This window comes from Lissotriton helveticus, chromosome 12 (genome assembly GCF_964261635.1).
Source record: "Lissotriton helveticus chromosome 12, aLisHel1.1, whole genome shotgun sequence".
Classification (NCBI taxonomy): domain Eukaryota; kingdom Metazoa; phylum Chordata; class Amphibia; order Caudata; family Salamandridae; genus Lissotriton; species Lissotriton helveticus.
Window position 1 is genome coordinate 908,394,861 of NC_136073.1, and position 19,423 is coordinate 908,414,283.

Consider the following 19,423-nt stretch of genomic DNA (forward strand, 5'->3'; position numbering starts at 1 on the left):
AATCTAACCCCAAGTTAGGCCAGGCAAATTAATTATTTAAAATATCCAGTAAACAGTGGAGATAGCGCCTGCACAATGCTCTATGCAAAACCTATGGCAATTTTTTAACCCTGTGCCTTACCTAGGCCACAGGGTGTCTGTTGGGAGCAAGTCACGAGGGCCTGGGACTGTGAAGATTTTTTATACGCATCTTTGCGCGTTCAATCCAAGCCTCCAAATATCGGAGGCAACATAAATGACCACTGTGTACATGCGAAGCCACCCAATTTTGAAAAATAAAGAGAGGACCGCACGTCAGGCAGACGCGTGTCTTCGCTCCCATCTCCCACTCCACAGAAACCAAACAGCGGACTCCACGTCGGGAGGCAGAGCGCTCCCAAACAACTTGAATGCAAAGTAAGCAACGAGGCAGGACCATAAACGGGCATAACTAAATGAAAGCAGTAAATACTGACAAAATATTTAAGCAAACAATGCAAAAAAAACCAGGCTTGGAGTGCTACAATAACAAACTAGCAAAACTAGCAATGCAGCATATCTGTCAAAATAACAGTTAATAAAAATCATTACACAGAAAGTATAAGGAGCAGGAGGAGTGCTCTTAACTGGCTGCAAAGTAGCAAAGAAAGAGGATGCTCCTTCGCTGTTTATGGGTTATATAGGGCACTGTCTCAATAGTTAGTCATGTGACAGTAGGGTCTCATGGGAAATGTAGTATTTTTAAAAAGTTTATTTTGATTGGCTGCTGTTTAAAAAGTAGTAAAAGAAAGAGATACATAATCGGAGCCCCGGTCATGACAGAATTAGAGAGCTACAGGCATTGATAATGTCTTTTAGCTATATGTTGTGGAGTAGATGCATGTGGTGTGGAGTGGTTTTATGTGGGTTGGAGTGGAATTGTTTGTTGCGAAATTGTGCTGCGTGAAATCAAATATTTTTTAGTTAAAGCGTCTAGAATTTTCATTCTATTAAGGACTCGGAGGTGAAGATTATGCTTTCTCTTTCTTTTCTGTTTATTAACATTTTTTACAGCAGCCAATTAAATTTAACATTTAAAAGAAAAACTACATTTCCCTATAAGACACTGTAGGAGGCTAACTTAGTATATGGTGCTCACTTATGTAAGTGTAGCACCCTGCACTAATTCAGAAAACCCTAATGGTGATTTTAGTGGTTTTGGACAACCATAGAAAGCTAAGTGGTAGCTGTGGAGAGCAGCGTTCAAGCTTAGTCCAGAAGAAGTGTAAAGCAGCTTGTTTTACCAGTACTTAATCTTATTAGTATAGGTTAAGTGAAGAAGAACCACACAGAGCAGTTATAAAAAATATGTATTTATTATTAACACTCACTAACACTATGTTTTATCTCCTACCCGGAGATATAAGCACTATACAGACAATACTTTTGCCAATAGAATACGTGAATAGCACAGAATACACCATGGTCTGCCGGGGGGGGCTGAACACATACTAAAATAGTGGAATGCGAACCACGACTTAAGTCAAGAGTGGAACCAGAAGACGTAGAAGAGTCGGGGACCCAAGGAACCACCCAAGGTGAGTATCTAGGAACCCCACGGAGGTCGTGTGAAATGTGGGAACACGACCGCGTACTCAATTCAAGTCAATGGGTAAGTCACAGTTGCAATTTTAAAGAAGAAAGACCGTTCTGGGCTCCCACGAACTTCGGAGTCCGTGGGAGCACAGGATCAGGAGACTGGTCAGCTTCATTGAAGTGCAGATGCAGGGGAGTGACTCCTTCACTCCAAGGGAGATGTCTTCGGTGTCTTGAATGTCCACAGGTCCTGTGAAGAACCTGTATGGAGCACAGGCACAGACATTACAGCAGACTTGTAGGACGACAAGACCAGGAGCAGCAGGAGTCTTCCCAGTTATAGTCTTGGTTCCCATTACGAAGTCGAGCAAAGTCCAGAATGCCCAGACGGTCGTAGTAGAAGTGGTATTGGATTCGAATCTTGTCCCATGGTGAATCTAGGGACCCACCCACAGGTAAACCCTTGAGTACTCTCAGGAAAGGGTTGGGAAGATTCAGGTTGTCCCTCCTAGAGGAGGGGCGGGACAGAGGGGAGGATACGCCCATGTCCTTTGTATAGTTTCATGCCCGAGCGAGAGCCAACGGTTCACTTAATTGGTTTGAACTGGAGTATGCAAGGAGGGCAACAAATGTACCCATGAAGCAGTCTCAGTGACGCTGCCAAGGACCCCCACCCTGCCCCAATACACTAAGCCCTGTCTGGGAGGTGGTCAAACCTCTCTGTGACAGGAAACCTAATGTCCTGCCTTCCCCTGCTCGAGCTTGGCTCAGCAACAGGAGAGCAGAATCGTGTATCTGGTCGGAAGCAGCCGCAGTTTGCTGTCTGGTTCTAGACGACTGGTACCAGGAGCACTGAGGGCCTGCCGGAGAAGCTTTACAGTGTGGTATGATTCCAACATGTTTGACACCAAACATGGCACGGTTCATTGCAGCCAGTTTAGAGATGGTCATCGCGTAATGACGCATGGTCACTCTATGTATCGTGATGGCTGATGCACTTACAACCTGGGAGAATGGACTCCGAAGGTTGCAGGGGTGTCCTGCTCATGCAGGGGCACCCGAGCATGTAGAACTGGGCACCCTGCGTTCAGGATTGAAAGGCCTGCCTTAGGGGTGACATAGTTTTTATATGCAGTGATCTCAGATATAAGGAAACTTATATCTGTTGTAAGTGGTGGTAGCACCGGCTTACACAGGCTACAATGGCAGATCTAAAGACACAATTTGAGTGGTCCCTCATGGGTGGCACAATACATTCTTCAGCCCATGGGAGACCTCTGGTGTACCTATGCCCTGGGTACCTTAGTACCATATACTAGGGACTTGCAAAAGTATCCCAGTAGCCAATCTGGAGTTTACCTAAGAACTCACCATGTCCAATGTACGGAAAAAGCACAGAGACTGGGCTCATGGTTAGCAGGATCCCTGTCAGACTACTTAGTAAAACATAATGACACTAGCAAAAAGTGGGGTGGCCATGAAAGCAGGTCCTACTTTCCTCCCCCCACCCCCTGAAACGTAAGGAGATAAGACTAACCTTACTCAATTGAGTCTTTCATTTTCTAAGTGGAAATATTTGGAGAGTCCATCTGCGTTGGCATGGTTACTCCCAAGCATTTGTTCCACTGAAAAGTCTATTCCCTTTAGGGAAATGGACCACCTCAAAAGTGTAGGGGTTTCTCCCTTCATTTGTTTAAGCCATAAGAGGGGCTTATGGTCTGTCTGAACGAGGAAGTGAGAACCAAACAGGTATGGCCTCAACTTCTTCAGGGCCCAGACCACAGCAAAAGCCTCCCTATCTATGGCTGACCAATATTTCTCCCTGGGGGCCAACCTTCTGCTTATAAAATCTACTGGTTGGTCCTGGCCCTCTGAATTTAGCTGTGACACAACAGCTCCTACCCCTATCACATATGCATCTGTCTCGACAATGAAGGTTTTAGAATAGTCAGGACTTTGCAGAATGGGAGCAGTGCACATGGCCTGTATCAGGTCATCAAATTACTTTTGACAGCTAACTGTCCACTGAACTTTCTTAGGCATTCTTTTTAGAAGTTAAGGCATTCAAAGTGTTCACTATGGATCCATACCCTTTAACAAACCTCCTGTAGTACCCAGCCAGGCCCAAGAAAGCTCTGACCTGAGTCTGGGTAGTGGGAGCAACTCAGTCCATTATGGTCTGAATTTTGCTCTCCAATGGCTGAACTTGGCCTCTGCCTACCAGGTGACCCAAGTATACAACCTTGCTCTGCCCTATCTGGCACTTGGTGGCCGTGACGGTGAGGTCTGCCTTTTGCAGGGCCTCCGGAACATTCCTGAGGTGGTGACGTGTAGTTCAAATAAACCTATATAGGATCTGCACGTTTAGACAACTTACATTGCAGGCTTGGTGTCCAACCTGATCCCGGACACCCCCGCAGAGTATGTCAGCCTGTATACCAGCGAGCTCACAGTGCCACTAGAAACCCCTCTTACCAAGGAGAGAATAGTTCTTGGCAACTATCGCACATGACAACTCTGTCCCATCAGGGATCGTGGAAACAATGCTACTTTCCGTTCAGTCACTCGTGCTCACTTTGTCTCAGAGAGAGATGGACAGAATAAACGGTGGGGACGTTTTTCAATAAGTATTTATTGAACCAGCGTCATTCTAGTGTAAAATGGGTGTGCTGAAACAATCATTAGACAGTAACAGGTATAGATGATTATAAGCACTAACAGAGTAAAAGGATGGTAGATTTCTACCATAGTTCTAAAACAATGAATGCAGGCAGGTATAAAAATACATGACAGTAATAAAAGCGCACTCCTACGATGCATCCCTAACTTGAAGGCTACACCTGCAACTGACCCATCAACAGGGTTCTGAGAGAGGAGATCAGGGAGAGGGTCACTCTCTTCCTCCTGTCCCTCACCAGTGGCCATGAGTAAGCTCATGTAGCCCTGTCCGCAAATGGTTTTAGGCGGTTCACATGAAGTATCCTGTGGGGACTTCTTGGAATGCCTAGGTCCACCAGGTAGGTGACCTCACCTTTCTTTTCAAGGATTGTGTGGGGGTCACTCCATTATTCTTGGAGAGCTAGCTGCTGAGGCCACAGGCTCCAACACCCACACTTTCTGGCCTAGCTTGTAAACATTCAGGAGAGCCTTTTGGTCATGCCAGGCTTTCTGAAGCTCCTGGATGGCTTCAACGTTTTTACTGGTCATCTTCATGTACTCAGCCATATATGAACGCAAGTCAAGGACATAGTCCACAATATCCTGTTTAGGAGGTTTGAGAGGTAACTCCCAGCCCTCCTTAACTAGACACAATGGACCTCTAACTAGATGTCCAAACAGAAGTTTGAATGGGCTGTAGCCAAACCCTTTCTGAGGAACCTCTCTGTAGGCAAAGAGAAGGCAGGGTAATAAGGCATCACATCTTTGCCTGAGCTTTTCTGCGAGTCCGATGAGCATACCTTTTAGGGTCTTGTTGAACCCCTCCCCCCAAGCGTGACCGGCCCAATCCAGTTCCCCTCCACGCTCCCGCCTCCCAGCTGTCCAGCCCTCCCTAAACCCTACTTAATGGCGCCCGCTGCGGGGACAGGCGAGCAAGGCCACTGACTCGTCAGTGAAATTGCTCCCCCACCCTCACAGCTCCACCATTAAGTGAGGCCTGCCCCTACACTCAAGTGTTGGTGGTCGAGGCCCTCCTCCACCCACAGGTTTCCCTGCGCCTCATCCATGGTGGACCGGTGAACGTCTGTCTCCTTCCTCTCGCTCCACTCTTTCACTTGTTTTCTGCCCTCTTTTATTTTTCATCTTTCTTCACTTTTTTGCATCTCCGCTCTTTTCTGCTTTATTTCTGCCTTATTTCCCCTTTTCCTTTTCCCTGTTCTCCTTATTTCCTCCATTTACCTTTCCCCGCCACTGCTGTCCCCGCGCCCCCCCCCCCAGCACGACCTGACCAATCCGGCTCCCCTCCCTGCTCCCGCCTCTCAGCTGTCCAGCCCTACCCGACCCCTACTTAATGGCGGCCGCTGCGCAGCAGGCATGTCAAAGGCAAGCCCGTCTGCGCCCGTCCACGACCCGACTGCGACCAGCGCCAGGAACCCTGGACCTCCACACCACCAACGCTATGACCCAGCGGCACTCCATGCTCTCAACCCAGGCCGCAACAACAACTGCAAGCTAGCGTCACAAGCCGACACCCACAGTCCCTTCAGTTGCCATCGCTGCCGGCACACCTGCAGCACCGCCAAGACCACTGACCCAGTGCAACCCGCCCGCAAGAACACAACCGAACCGAAGACCCTGCAATGCATCCTCCTCAACGTCCGATCCCTCCACAAACACGGCACAGAAATCTGGGACCTCCTCGACAGCACCACCCCGGACATAGCTTTCTTCACTGAAACCTGGACCAACACCACCTCGGGACCGGACATCGCCATCGCCATTCCCCAAGGATACAAGTTCTCCAGGAAGGACCGCCCCACGCGCCCAGGAGGAGGACTCGCCATCGTCCACAAATACAGCCTCCGACTGAGCACACTCCCCGATGAACCGACAGACCTGATGGAACACCTCCACTTCAAGATACTGGCCAGGCCTACCACCTTTCTCCGAGGTACCCTCCTCTACCAACCCCCTGGAACCCGCGGACGTTTCGCCAACTCCATCACGGTCATCATCTCCCCGCACACCATCGCATCACCAACTACACCTTACTGGGAGACTTCAACTTCCACCTCGACAACCAACTGGACCCCAGCATCACATCCCTCCTGGACAACCTCCACAACAGTGGACTCCGCCAGATAGTGACAGAACCAGCGCACTCAGCGGGACACACCCATGACCCCCTCTTCCCACAAGAAACTCCATCAACTTCAGCCACACCACCGAACTCCCATGGACTGACCATTGATGCGTCCACTTCACCTTCAGAACACTCACCATCCACAGACACCAGCACCTGCTCCCACAAAGAAACTGGACCAGAGTCACAGACGACCAGCTTACCTCATCACTCAGCAACTCGACCTCACCATCATGGAAAACGACCACCCCAACACCGCAGCCCAAACCCTGCACAGATGCATCTCCGACAGCGCCAACACCATAGCCCCCCTAAAAAAAAACAACAACATACATGCCAAGAAAGCTAGATGGTTTACCACTGAACTTTGTGAGTCCAGGCGCACTTGCCGCCACCTTGAGAAGGCCTGGAGGAACACCAAATCTACAGTAGCCCACAACAACGTCAGAGCTGCCACCAACGCCCACCACCAACTCATCAGAATAAATGAGGAAAAAAGCGACTGAAGACAGAATCTCCACTCATGCACACAACAGCAAGGAACTCTTCAACATCAACAAGGAGTTCGCCCAACCCACATCCACCGACATCCCTCCCTCACAAGATCTGTGCGACAAACTCAGCTGCTTTTTCCACCACAAAATCAAGAGCATCTTTGACAACTTCGACGAAAACAACTAACACACTGATCCCTCATCAACCACCCTGACACCCTGAAGCCAGCGATCGACAACTGGACAGCCCTCACCACTGAAGACACACTGAAGACGATGAAGTCAATCCACTCCGGGCACCCACGGACCCCTGCCCCCACCACATTTTCAGAGCCACCGACACCATCGCACTCTTCAAGCCTTTAGATCTGCCCTAAAGACCCACCTCTTCACACGCGCATACCTGTAGTGGTGCTCTGCATACTTTTTGATCCGTTTTTGATAGGCGCCTTGACACCTTCGGGTTTAGTTTGAGCGGTACAAATTGCTTAATAAATAAATAAATAAATCGCACAAATGCTCTGCCACACCATCAACCGCTCCCTGGAAACCCTCTTTCCCAGACGACTTGAAACACGCTGAGATCAACCCCCTCCTGAAGAAACCCTCGGCTGACCCCACCGAACTCAAAAACTACAGACCCATCTCCCTGATCCCGTTTCCACCAAAAGTCATCAAGAAAGCCATCAACAGCCAACTCACCACATTCATTGAAGAGCACAACATCCTCGACTCCTCCCAATCTGACTTCAGAACAAACCACAGTACGGAAACCACCCTCCTCGCCACAACAGACGACATCCACACCCTACTGGACAAAGGGGAAAAACCATCCCTCATCCTCCTCAACCTCTCAGCGGCGTTCGACACAGTCTCTCAGCGCACCCTAAAACGCAGACTCCACGATGCAGGGATCCAAGACAAAGCCCTCGACTGGATCTGCTCCTTCCTCTCCGGCAGAATGCAGCGGGTCAGACTTCCCCTTTCCTCTTGGACCCTACACCAACCACATGCGGAGTCCCCCAGGGGTCCTTCCTCAGCCCTACGCTCTTCAACGTCTACATGGCTCCGCTATGATCAGAACCTATGGACTCAACATCGTGTCACACGCAGATGACACCCAACTCATCCTCTCCCTATCCCACGTACCCAACACCGCCAGACACAACTTTCGATAAGGTATGGTAGCCGTCGCCAAATGAATGAAAAACAGCTGCCTACAACTAAACACCAACAAAACGGAAGTACTCATCATGGGTCCAAACCCCGATGCCTGGAACAACACCTGTTGGCCCCCCACCCTCGGAAGCCTGCCCACCCCCACGGACCACTCATGCAACCTGGGAATCATCCAGGACTCAGATCTCAAAATGGAGCGCCAGATCAACTCTGTGTCGTCCTTCTGCTTCAACACCGTCTGCCTTCTAAGTAAGACATTCAAATGGATCCCCCTTGAACACAGAAAGACCGTCACTCATGCCCTGGTAACCAGCAGACTCGACTACGGTAGCGAACTCTATGTCGGAATAAACAAAAACCTCCCCCGCAAGCTACAGAACATCCACACCTCCGCCGCAAGACTGGTCCTCAACCTGCCAAGACACTGCCACATCTCCCAGCACCTACGCACACTCCACTGGCTTCCCATCGAAGCTAGAGTCACCTTCAAGATGCTCACCCACGCTCACAAGGCCCTTCACGACACCGGACCAGCATACCTGAACAGCCGACTCAAATTCCACGCACCCCAAAGGACCCTACAATCAGCCGAGCTCTCCCATGCCATGGTTCCCCGCACTAGAAAGACCACATTGGGAGGCCGCGCCTTCTCCTTCCTCGTGGCCAAAGCCAGGAACGACCTCTCGCTCCACCTCATTTAGACAACATCGCTCCCCATCTTCGCCAGAAACCTCAAAACCTGGCTCTTTGACAGACCCCCTCCTTGATGGACTGGAACCTGCGAACCCCCCCAGCAACTTGAGACCCTTACAGGTGAGTAGTCGCGCTTAACAAACTCCTGATTGATTGATTGATTGAACCTTTCAAAATAACCATTACACTCTGGACGGTAGGATATGGTAAACTTATAGTTTACTCCACACTCTTTCCACATTGCAGTTATACAACTAGACATGAAGTTAGTATCTCTGTATGTTTAGACCTCCTAAGGGAAGCCCACTCTGGAAAAGATTCCCAGGAGGGCCCTGGCAACTGCAAGAGTGGTAGTGGTTCCAAGGGGAATTGCCTCTGGACGAATATACCTCAATATCCCGCATTCTTTTACACCGCAGGGAATAAAAACGCGGTCGTTACAATGACCGCGTTGTGATTCTGCATACCTTTACTCCGCAAGTAAGAACAACGACTTACGGAGGGGGGGTGCTGGGAGTTGGAATAGTATAATTTACTATTCCAACTCCAGTCAGTGCAGACACTAGGGAAGGTGTTGGATTTTAAATCCAACACCCCCCCCCGCAAGTCGTTGTTCCGACTTGCGGAGTAATAGTATGCGGAATCACACTCGGTCGTTATAACGACCGCGTTGTGATTACATGCGTGGTAAAAGATTCATTGTAAACGTCCAACACCCCTCTGGACATCTAGTAGCATGGCCCACCACCACCAGGATATAACTGTGTCCAGATGCAATTGAAGGGTTCAAGGGACCAACAATGTCAATCCCAACCCTCCCAAAGGGAACCCAAACCACTGGGAGCGGAATTAATGGGGCCTTTGTAGTGCCAACTGACTTGCCACTGGCTTGGCATGTGACACAGGAGCGATAAAACTCCTTGGTGTCTTCTGACATTTGGGGCAAGTGAAAATGAGGGACAATACTGTCCCAATGCAATACAAGTCTTACTTTGTCCAAGGTGTCCTGCAAGGGGAATGTCATGTGCCAGGGAGAAAAGAAAACCTCTGAACTTCTGGGGTACTACCAACCTGCTGGTAGCACCAGGCTTGGGGTCTCTATCAGCAGCTTGCTGTCTGAGCTGGTCAAGAGAGGGGCAGGATTGCTTATCCAAACTTAAGTCTGCCCTGGAAGGGCCCCCTGCCCCAAGTACTCTGCCTGGTCAGGCCCATGTTCCTCTGGGACAATTCCTTCACAGGAACTGAGATCATCTCCCTCAGGAGACCGATCCTCACTCAGAGTTTGGGAGGAGGATAATTCCTTACCCTTCCTGATCCTCCTCTTAGGAGCAATCTGGTCCATGTTTTCAGGATCCACTGTTCCCTCCGTGCTGAGCTGTTTGGCCTGAGCCCTGGTTACATCTAAGACTCTGACAGAGATGCCCATCATCTCTGCATGAGTCCTGAACTCAGGCTGAAATCTCTAAACCTGTGCCCAACAGACAATCTACTGGTAGGTCTGGAGATACCACAACTTGCTTAGGTCCAGTTACACCTCCCCAGCTGAGATTCACAACTGCCAAGGGATGATCAGTCCTGACATTGCTGGCGTTGGTTACTTGGTACATCTGTCCAAGTATGATTTATTCAGGGGGCTCAAGTTTCTCTGTCACCATTGTGACAGTGACCCCTGTATCTGTGAAAGCTATTGCTTACTTTCTATAGATCAAAGGCTGTTGCCCGTACTTGCCCAAGTTAGTGGGACTTACTAGTAAGCAGGTAACATCAATACCACCATCACAGAGTAGAACAGCCTGAGTTGGAGTTTTGACTAGGCCAGAACCCACCTCCGAACCCAAAGTTAACCGAACTAATCCCTTGGTTGCTGTACTACCACTTGTACTGGTGCTAGGGGGCACAGCTGCTGTAGAGGAAGTGGTAGTAGGTTCCTTGGGCTTTGGACAATCAGCATCCCTTGTCCAATGCATTTTTACTTTAGTCAAATAGCACCACGGTTTCTTTTTGCCTTTCTTGGAGTTTTGGGACTCACCTCCAGATGCAGGTTTTTGGGGACCTTGAGAAGACTCTTTTTTTGTCTTTGCCCTTCTCCCCACCCTTCTCCTACATTTTAGAAGAATCTTGCTTCTTCTGGTCACCTCCACCACCATGGTTTTACTCCTTGACCCTGGTGTGGACCCATTTGTCTGCCTTCTTTCCCAAATTCTTGTCTGCTCTGCTCTGAACCCTCCCAGGAGGAATAAAGGGGGCTCTCTGTACCCTCTGTACTATTCCCTAGGGGATCAGAGTTCAGCAATGTGGGGTCCTCAGACTCCTCTTGGTCATGCTCAGAATAGGGCCAGTAGGGGTAACCCCTCCTGTCCCATCTTCTGGAGCACCCCACCCACTTTGTCCTGATCGCCTGACCTGTCAGGGTTCTGGAGATCATCTATGATAAGCAGCTCTAAGACATGCTTAGTGGTTGGGTTGCTAACTTTCTTTAATTTCCAAGAGGTACACAGGGTCCTTAGCTCCTGGAATTTAAGACCACTGTATCTAGAGGACTGGGCCTCATTGAGGTCCATTACTAAAGACATGGGGGGTCATTAGGATCTCGGGCGATCGCCACTGCCCGCATGGCGGTGGCGATCCGCCCGAGATCCGTCACCGCCCGCCACCCATTTCCCCCCAGCTATATTACTATGGCGGGTGGACCACGGCAGACAGAAAGACCGTCGACCGGGCGGGGTCGACAAGTCGACCAGGCAGAAAAGAGTTTAATATGGTGGCCGTGTCTGCTAGACACCGCCATCCATATTAGTATGGGGGTGGAAACATGTCTTTCCGTGGCGGCAACGCCGCCACAGAAAGGCATGTGGGAATTACTTGCAGGGGCCCATTGCTGGCCCCCAGAGACTCTGGGGGGTAGGTACCCCCTGCAGTCCCATGCACAACATGGCAGGCACTGCACAGTGACAGCCATGTTGTGCATGGAAGTGCACGACATGCCTTCCTGGCATTGTGGCGGGCGGTGCTGAGTGCACCACCCGCCACAATGTCAGGAATACAGGATGTGCCCACCACAGTGGCGGGTGCTTCCTAATAGCCCCCACGGGACCTCCGCCCTTATGGCGGGCGGTCCCATTTCACAATAGGATCCTAATGACCCCCATGGTGTATAGGTGTAGTGTGGTGTTGCACTTACCTACCCTGGTGTAAACTAAACTTCCTAAGATTGGAGAGAGGGTTGTGCTAGACCCTTAACACTCGATATAAAAGTTCAGTAGAACTTACTTTCTGTATAATTTGTTTACATGTGTCTAATGCAATGGATTGTTTTTCAATTAATCCACACCTAGATTGGATGGTATTTCAATGCAGGCTTGAATCCCAACCGCTGCACACCAATGTAGGAGGCTGGCTTAGTATACGGTGCTCACTTCTGTAAGTGTAGCACCCTGCACTAATTCAGAAAACCCTAATGGTGATTTTAGTGGTTTTAGACAACCATAGAAAGCTAAGTGGTAGCTGTGGAGAGCAGCCATCTAGCTTAATCCAGAAGGAGTGTAAAGCAGCTTGTTTTACCAGTACTTAATCTTATTGGTATAGGTTAAGTGAAAAAGAACCACACAGTGTAGTTATAAAAAATATGTATTTATTATTAACACTCACTAACACAATGTATTATTTCCGACCCGGAGATATAAACACTATACAGACAATACTTTTGCCAATAGAATAAGGAAATAGCACAGAATACACAGAGGTCTCCAGGGGGAGGCCGACCCACATACTAAAATAGTGGAATGCGAACCGTGACTCAAGTCAAGAGTGGACCCGGAAGACATAGAAGAGTTGGGGACCCAAGGAACCACCCATGGTGAATATTTAGGAACCCCAAGGAGGTCGTGTGAAATAAGGGAACACAACTGCGTACTCAATTCAAGTCAATGGGTAAGTTGCAATTGCAATTTTATAGAAGAAGGACCCTTCCCAGCGAACCCTGAAGAAACCTCGTGGAGGACAGAGGTTGGAGAGCCACCCCACCCCTGGATACCTCAGGAACCAGGATACCCACACCAGGGAAGCCTAGGTGCCTAATAGCGTCAGAATCCACCATAGACCACAATTGAGGACTTCAGGAAGATGCCGCTAATGAAGACGGTGATAAGAGTATGATGGAACCCAGAGGTGGATTTAGGATGAGGTGTACCTGCAAGCATAGGGGACAGCATCTATGCCACTCGGAGAGACCAGGAGGCCCGGAAGACGGATGACCACCGATGTCAGAGATGCAGGATAGCTGACGGTGCCCTTTAAGTTGCAGTTGTGCAGACCAGGCAATGCTGTGGAAGACCAGGAGTCATTTACGAACTGTCCCACATTGGATGTCTAGAGCCAAGGAGTCAGTGTCTGGCAGGGGCACCAATAAGCCTTGGCAACGGGAACCAACATAGTCCTAGAAAAAAGTGGAGTGTCGGGGCCAGCAAGGTCCAAGTGACTCAATGTCGGGGCCAGCAAGGTTCAAGCGACTCACCATGAGTAGGTAAGTCAGAGCAGGCCTGTGCAAGCAGGGGAGCCCACTGGAGCCAAAGAAGACCCTCAAGAGGGGCTGAAGGCACAGGAGTCGCAAGAGGACCTTGAGTAGCTCACCAAAGCATGAAGGCCCACAGTGCACAGGATGTGGTGCAGGGTAAGATCTTGGCTGGAGGAGATGATTGAGGCTGGAACTTCTTTGAGCCTGAAGATCTCTGGAAGAGAGAGACAAGAAGCCTTTACAAATGTAAGTTGAAGGGGTGCAGAGGGGTTATGTCCCAGCGGTTCTGACCAGAGATACTGGCCTCAAACTCGGGAACAAGGCAGTGCAAGCCTCAAGGGAGTTGCAGAACCACCTTTCACAGGTCCATGGGAACCCAGGATCAGTAGACCGGTCAGCTTCGTTGCAATGCCTGGAAATGCAGGCGAGTGACTCCATCACCTCAAGGGAGATTTCTTTGGGTGTCTTGGATGTCCACAGGCCCTGTGAAGAACCTGTATGGTGCACAGGCACAGACTTTGCAGCAGCATTGTAGGACAACGAGACCAGGAGCAGCAGGAGTCTTCCCAGTTTCAGACTTGGCTCCCAATGTGAAGTCCAGAATGCCCAGACGGTTGAAGAAGAAGTGGTATTGGATTTGAATCTTGTCCCACGATAAATCTAGGGATCCACCCACAGGTAAGCCCTTAAGTACCCTCAGGAAAGTGTTGGGACGATTCCGGAGTCCCTCCCAGAGGGGGGGCTGGACAGTGGGAGGATACTCCCATGTCCTTTGTCCAGTTTTGTGCCAGAGAGGGAGCCAACGCTCCCTGAAATGGTTTGAGCTGTAGTATGCAAGGAGGACACCAAATGTGCTCTTCAAGCAGTCACAGGGGTGCTGGCAAGCTCCCCCACTCTGCCCCAATACACTAAGTTTTATCTGGGAAGTGGTCACACCTCCCTGTGACAGGAAACCTAGGGCCTCATTTATGAAAAGTGACGCATTGATGTGTGAAAACAGCGATGTGTCACTTTTCATTGTACCCTCCTTGCAACATGCTGGATGCGTCCTATTTACAGTATCACGCATCATGTTGCAAGGAGTTAAAGATACGTCAGTATTTCTGACGTACATGTAGGCGCAAACATGACGCATTGCTGGAGTGTGTCATAAAAGTGACGCAACTCCAGTAATGCGTCCTTTCACATGGGAAAGTCCAATTTCAAATGTGCCTGCGTCAGTCTTACGCCTACTGTGAGACAGGCGTAAGATATTGACGCATGTGCGTCCTAGAAGTGGCGCAGTGAAATCTCATAGATTTCACTGAGTCATTTCTGAGGCATACTTGCGTCGGAACGCCCACCCTGCATACAATATACCTATCGCAGGTATAATGTGGCGCAGGGGTTTACAAAGTGACGCATCTACCTAGATGCGTCACTTTGTCAATATGACGCAACACTGCACATTTTTTACGCTGCTGGTGTGTGACAAAAAGTGACGCACCGGCAGTGCAAAAGTGACGCAAGGGCTCATAAATAAGCCCCCTAATGTCCTGTCTTCCCCTGCTCAAGCTTGGCTCAGCAGCAGGAGGGCAGAATCGTGCCTCTGGTCAGCAGCAGCCATAGTTTGCTGTCTGGGTCTAGATGACTGGTACCAGGAGCACTGAGGGCCTCCCAGAGGAGCTTTACAGTATGGAATGATTCCGACATGTTTAATACCAAACAGGACAGGGTTCGTGACAGGCAGTATAGAGATGGTCATCGCGTAATAGCACATGTCCACTCTATGTATCGTAATGGCTGATGCACTTACAACCCAGGACAATGGACTCTGAAGGTTGTAGGGGTGTCCTGCTCACGCAGGGGCACCCTCAATCTTAAAACCAAGCACCCTGCCTTCAGGATTGAAAGGCCTGCCTTAGGGCTGACTTATAGGTTTTAAGTGCAGTGACCTCAGATATAAGGAAATTTGTATCTGCTGTTAGTGGGGCTAGGACCAGCGTACACCTACTGCAATGAAAGGCCTGTTGTCACAGTTTGAGTGGTCTCTCATGGGTGGCATAATACATGCTTCAGCCCATGGGAGACCCCTGGTATAACTACACCCTGGGTACCTTAGTACCATATACTAGGGACTTGGAAGAGTACCCCAGTAGCCAATCTGGAGTGTACCTAAGTAATCACCATGTCCAATGTAGGGAAGAAGCACAGAGACTGGGCGGCTCATGGTTAGCAGGATCCCTGTCAGACTAGTCATTAAAACATAATGGCGTGAGCAGAAAGTGTGGGTGACCATGAAAGCAGATCCTACTTTCCCACAGCCACTCATGACATCATCCTCAGGCACCCAGTCAGGCCATGTCTATGCCGATATAATGTTTGGATGCCATATTACTTCCTCTTTTTTTACCAGCGACGGCGAACTGAAAACTTGAAAACACCAACTACAGGACCAACTGGGCAAACCCAACTGGTCACATGACATCCAAACTGGACCAAAATACTTGTCTGAACATCTGAAGCAAAACAGGAATCCGGATTTATACTGCTGACATCCGCTTATTATGTTTTCTGCTAAGAACCTGCATAAAAGGGAGAACATGTCATTTCCAAGGATACTGGAACAGCATCCACATACTATTAAGCCAATACCCATAATTTATAATTGTAAGAGTTTTCAACAGTCATATAAACCTCAAATCAGGTGGGCATTAAAAATCACCCATAACATGGTATAATGTGGAAGATGAAACTGGTGGGATAATCCTCGCCTCTGGGTCCTCAATAGAATTGAAAATTCTAGACGAGTTAGCTAGTTTTGTTTTATTCTACGTCAGAACAGGAAGCTCTGGATTATGTTTGTTCAAAGCTGATTCAAAACCACTTAGGCTCCTTCTAGAATAGGTTTAAAATAGAATGTTTTAAAAGTAGAATCTGAGGACCAATCAGCAGCCTTCATAATGTCTTGAAGTTGTGAACCCAGGCAAAATGCGTCGGAGGCCATTGCTCCTCTGATGGAGTGAGCCCCAAATATGTTGGTAGCAAACCTCGCCTCTCCCAGGAACCACTTCACCCATCTAGCCCAAGTGGCAGAAGAGACAGCATTAAAAGGTTTCTAAAGAGAAATTAATAACTGACCACCAGCAGAATGCTGGAGCTCTATAGTCCGGTCCTCATATTCTTTTAAGCATTGCACAATGCATAATTTTGGATTGTTAGGAATGTGCAGATAAGTAATCTGCTTGGAATCTGTTTTTGTTCTTCTAGACAAAGTAAAGGAAACTCCATTGGGAGTAAATACTCTACATGTTAAATCCCGACCTTTTCTATCGGACACTGTTCTTCAAGAAACCAAACACAGCAACAGAGTCAACTTTGCCGATAACTGTTTACGCAAAAGGTCAGAATTGGTTGGCCTTCTCTGTAGGAAAGAAAGGACAATATTCATGTCCCACAACTAGTCATATTTGGGGTTTGCGGGTTGCTCAAGTGAATACAGCGCATAACTTGGCACACCAAGGGATGATCGCACACTGGTTTCTCATTCACCAAAGCGTGACTGGCTGAAATGGCAGAACAATAGTTGCTGAAAGAAGAATACATCAATCCAGAAGATGCTAGTCCTGCTAGGCAGTTTATTAGAAAGACAATGGGGCCCCCCCAGGGAATCCAAACTCTGTTGGTCGCACCAACCCAGCCATCGTCGCCAAACAGAGGCATAACACTTGTGTGTGGTGTCGGACCAGGAACGGAGAAGGAATTTTTCAGATTGTTCTGAAAGGCCAGGCAGGAACCAGTGGACCCCGAAATACACCACCCCATGAGATGTAGATGGCCCTGCATCATTAAGGGATGTTAAGCTCCCAAAGGATCCAGAAGAAGATCCGAGATTCGAGCAATCAGGGACAGACATGCACAAGACATCTCCATTAGGACGGGGAACCATGATTGGGATTTCCACAGTTGAGCAATCAGAATGAGTTCCGCTTGCTGACTGCAGGTTTGAGTAGACACTCTCGGAATCAGGAGGAAGGGGGAAGGCATAATGGAGAGGGCCAAGCAAATCCTGAAGGAAGGCACCTGTGGTTAGAGTCATTGCGTCCGGGCACCAGGAAAATAATTATGGGGGTTCGTTGGACAGACGAGAGGCAAAAAGATCTGTGTATTATGGGCCCTATTGTATCTGAAGTAACTGGAATACAGGTGGGGCAATTTCCATTTGCTGGCGTCTCAGAGATATCGAGAATCCAAGTACACCACTATATTGCCGCTGCCTGGGAGATATTCTGCAATCACCGTGATGTGGTGTTGAAGACAGTAGTGCCAAAATTCTTTGGCAATCTCCACTATCACCTGGGACTTGGTCCCGCCCAGTTTGTTGATGTACTGGACCGCTGAGACGATGTCCATCTTAAGTGAAACACAACATCCGGAAGAGAAGATGGCCAGTGTTTTGATGGCAAAAGAGTCTGCCAAAAGCTCCAAGCAATTGATATGGAGTCGAGATTCCTTGAGACATTCCAGCACCTGGCTCCCCAACTCAACGGACTGGCATCTGATTCGATCACCACGTCCAGATGGGAGCCAAATTTTGCCCTCAGTTCCAGGCGGCCATGTGGTCAAGCCACCATTGTAACTCTGCTCTGGTGTCTAGAGTAAGATGGTAATCAGAAAGACCCCGTTGAAGATGCCTGATCTTTAGATGCTGCAAAGCCCAATAATGTAACGGGCTGGAAAGATCACCTGAATGGAAGAGGCTAACAGCCCCATGATTATGGATAGGACTTTTAGAGAAATCCTGTCCTTGGAAAGGGCTAATCGAATTTCTTTTAGTACCAGCTTCAGGTGAATTTATTTGGAAGCCGAAAAACTCCATGCACTGGGAAGGAGAAAGATTGGACTGCTTTTAAATTGATCAGAAAACCAAAATCGAATGATCCATGAACGATGGCTTAGGAGGAGAAATCTATCCTGCGCCCCTAAAATGATGTTGAGGTAAATGATAAGATGAACACCTCTGGTACGTAATTGTTCCACTACCGGATGCATCACTTTGGGGAAGCACCACAGTACCTAGGACAGACCATAGGGAATAACCTTGAAATTAAACCATTGCCCCTCCCACTGGAATTGGAGGAACTTGCAATGAGGGGGGGAAATGGGAATCGAAAGATATGTGTCCTTCAGGTCAAGGCAGACCATCCAATCGGTGTCCTGAAGGAGATCTGTGAGGAGGTGCATACCCACCATTTTGAAGTGACGATACATAGTTCAGGAAACGAACTCTTTCAAGTTGATGACCAGACAGGTACCTTTCCTTCTTTTAGGGACCACACAAATCTTGCTGCAAAACCCCACCGAATCGTGGTGGCAGAGAGCGATTGCCTTGTTCTGCAGAAGTTGGGCCAGTTTGTTTCGAATAAAAGTTTGATTTTGTAGGTAAAAAGAGAGAGGACATGGGAGGAGGGGTTGATGGAGAGTTCCGAAAAACTCTAGACTGTAACCGGAGACCGTCTCCAGTATTCATGGGTGTTATGTGATGGATTCCCAGTTGTGGAGGAAGTGCTGTGTTCTGCCACTCAGTTGAACAAAGGAAGGGGAAATAAGGCTTACCTGAGGTGCCTGAAGAAGCTTTGAAATTTCCTCGACCTCTGGAGGGGCCTTTCTGGTGGCGATATTCACCTCCTCGGGTTCTGGCAGGATAGATGTTGGGGCATGCCTCAGAATCAATCAATCAATCAATCCATTTGTATAGCGCACTACTCACCCGGGAGGGTCTCAAGGCGCTTGGGGGAAGGGGTATGCAACTGCTTGAACAGCCAGGTCTTGAGTTGTCTCCTGAAGGCGAGATGGTCCTGGGTCAGCCGAAGGTGGATGGGGAGGGAGTTCCATGTCTTGGCAGCCAGGTAAGAGAAGGATCTTCCTCCGGCGGTGGCTCTTTGGATGCGTGGTACGGCGGCGAGGGCGAGGCTGGTGGACCGTAGCTGGCGGGTGGGCGTGTAGAAGGTCATGCGGTCGTTGAGGTACTTGGGGCCCAGGTCGTGGAGAGACTTGTGTGCGTGGGTGAGGAGCCGGAACGTGATCCTCTTGTTGACGGGGAGCCAGTGCAGGTTCCTCAGGTGGCTGGAGATGTGGCAGCGTCGGGGGACATCCAGGATGAGTCGGGCGGAGGCGTTCTGGATGCGCTGGAGTCTTTTCTGTAGCTTG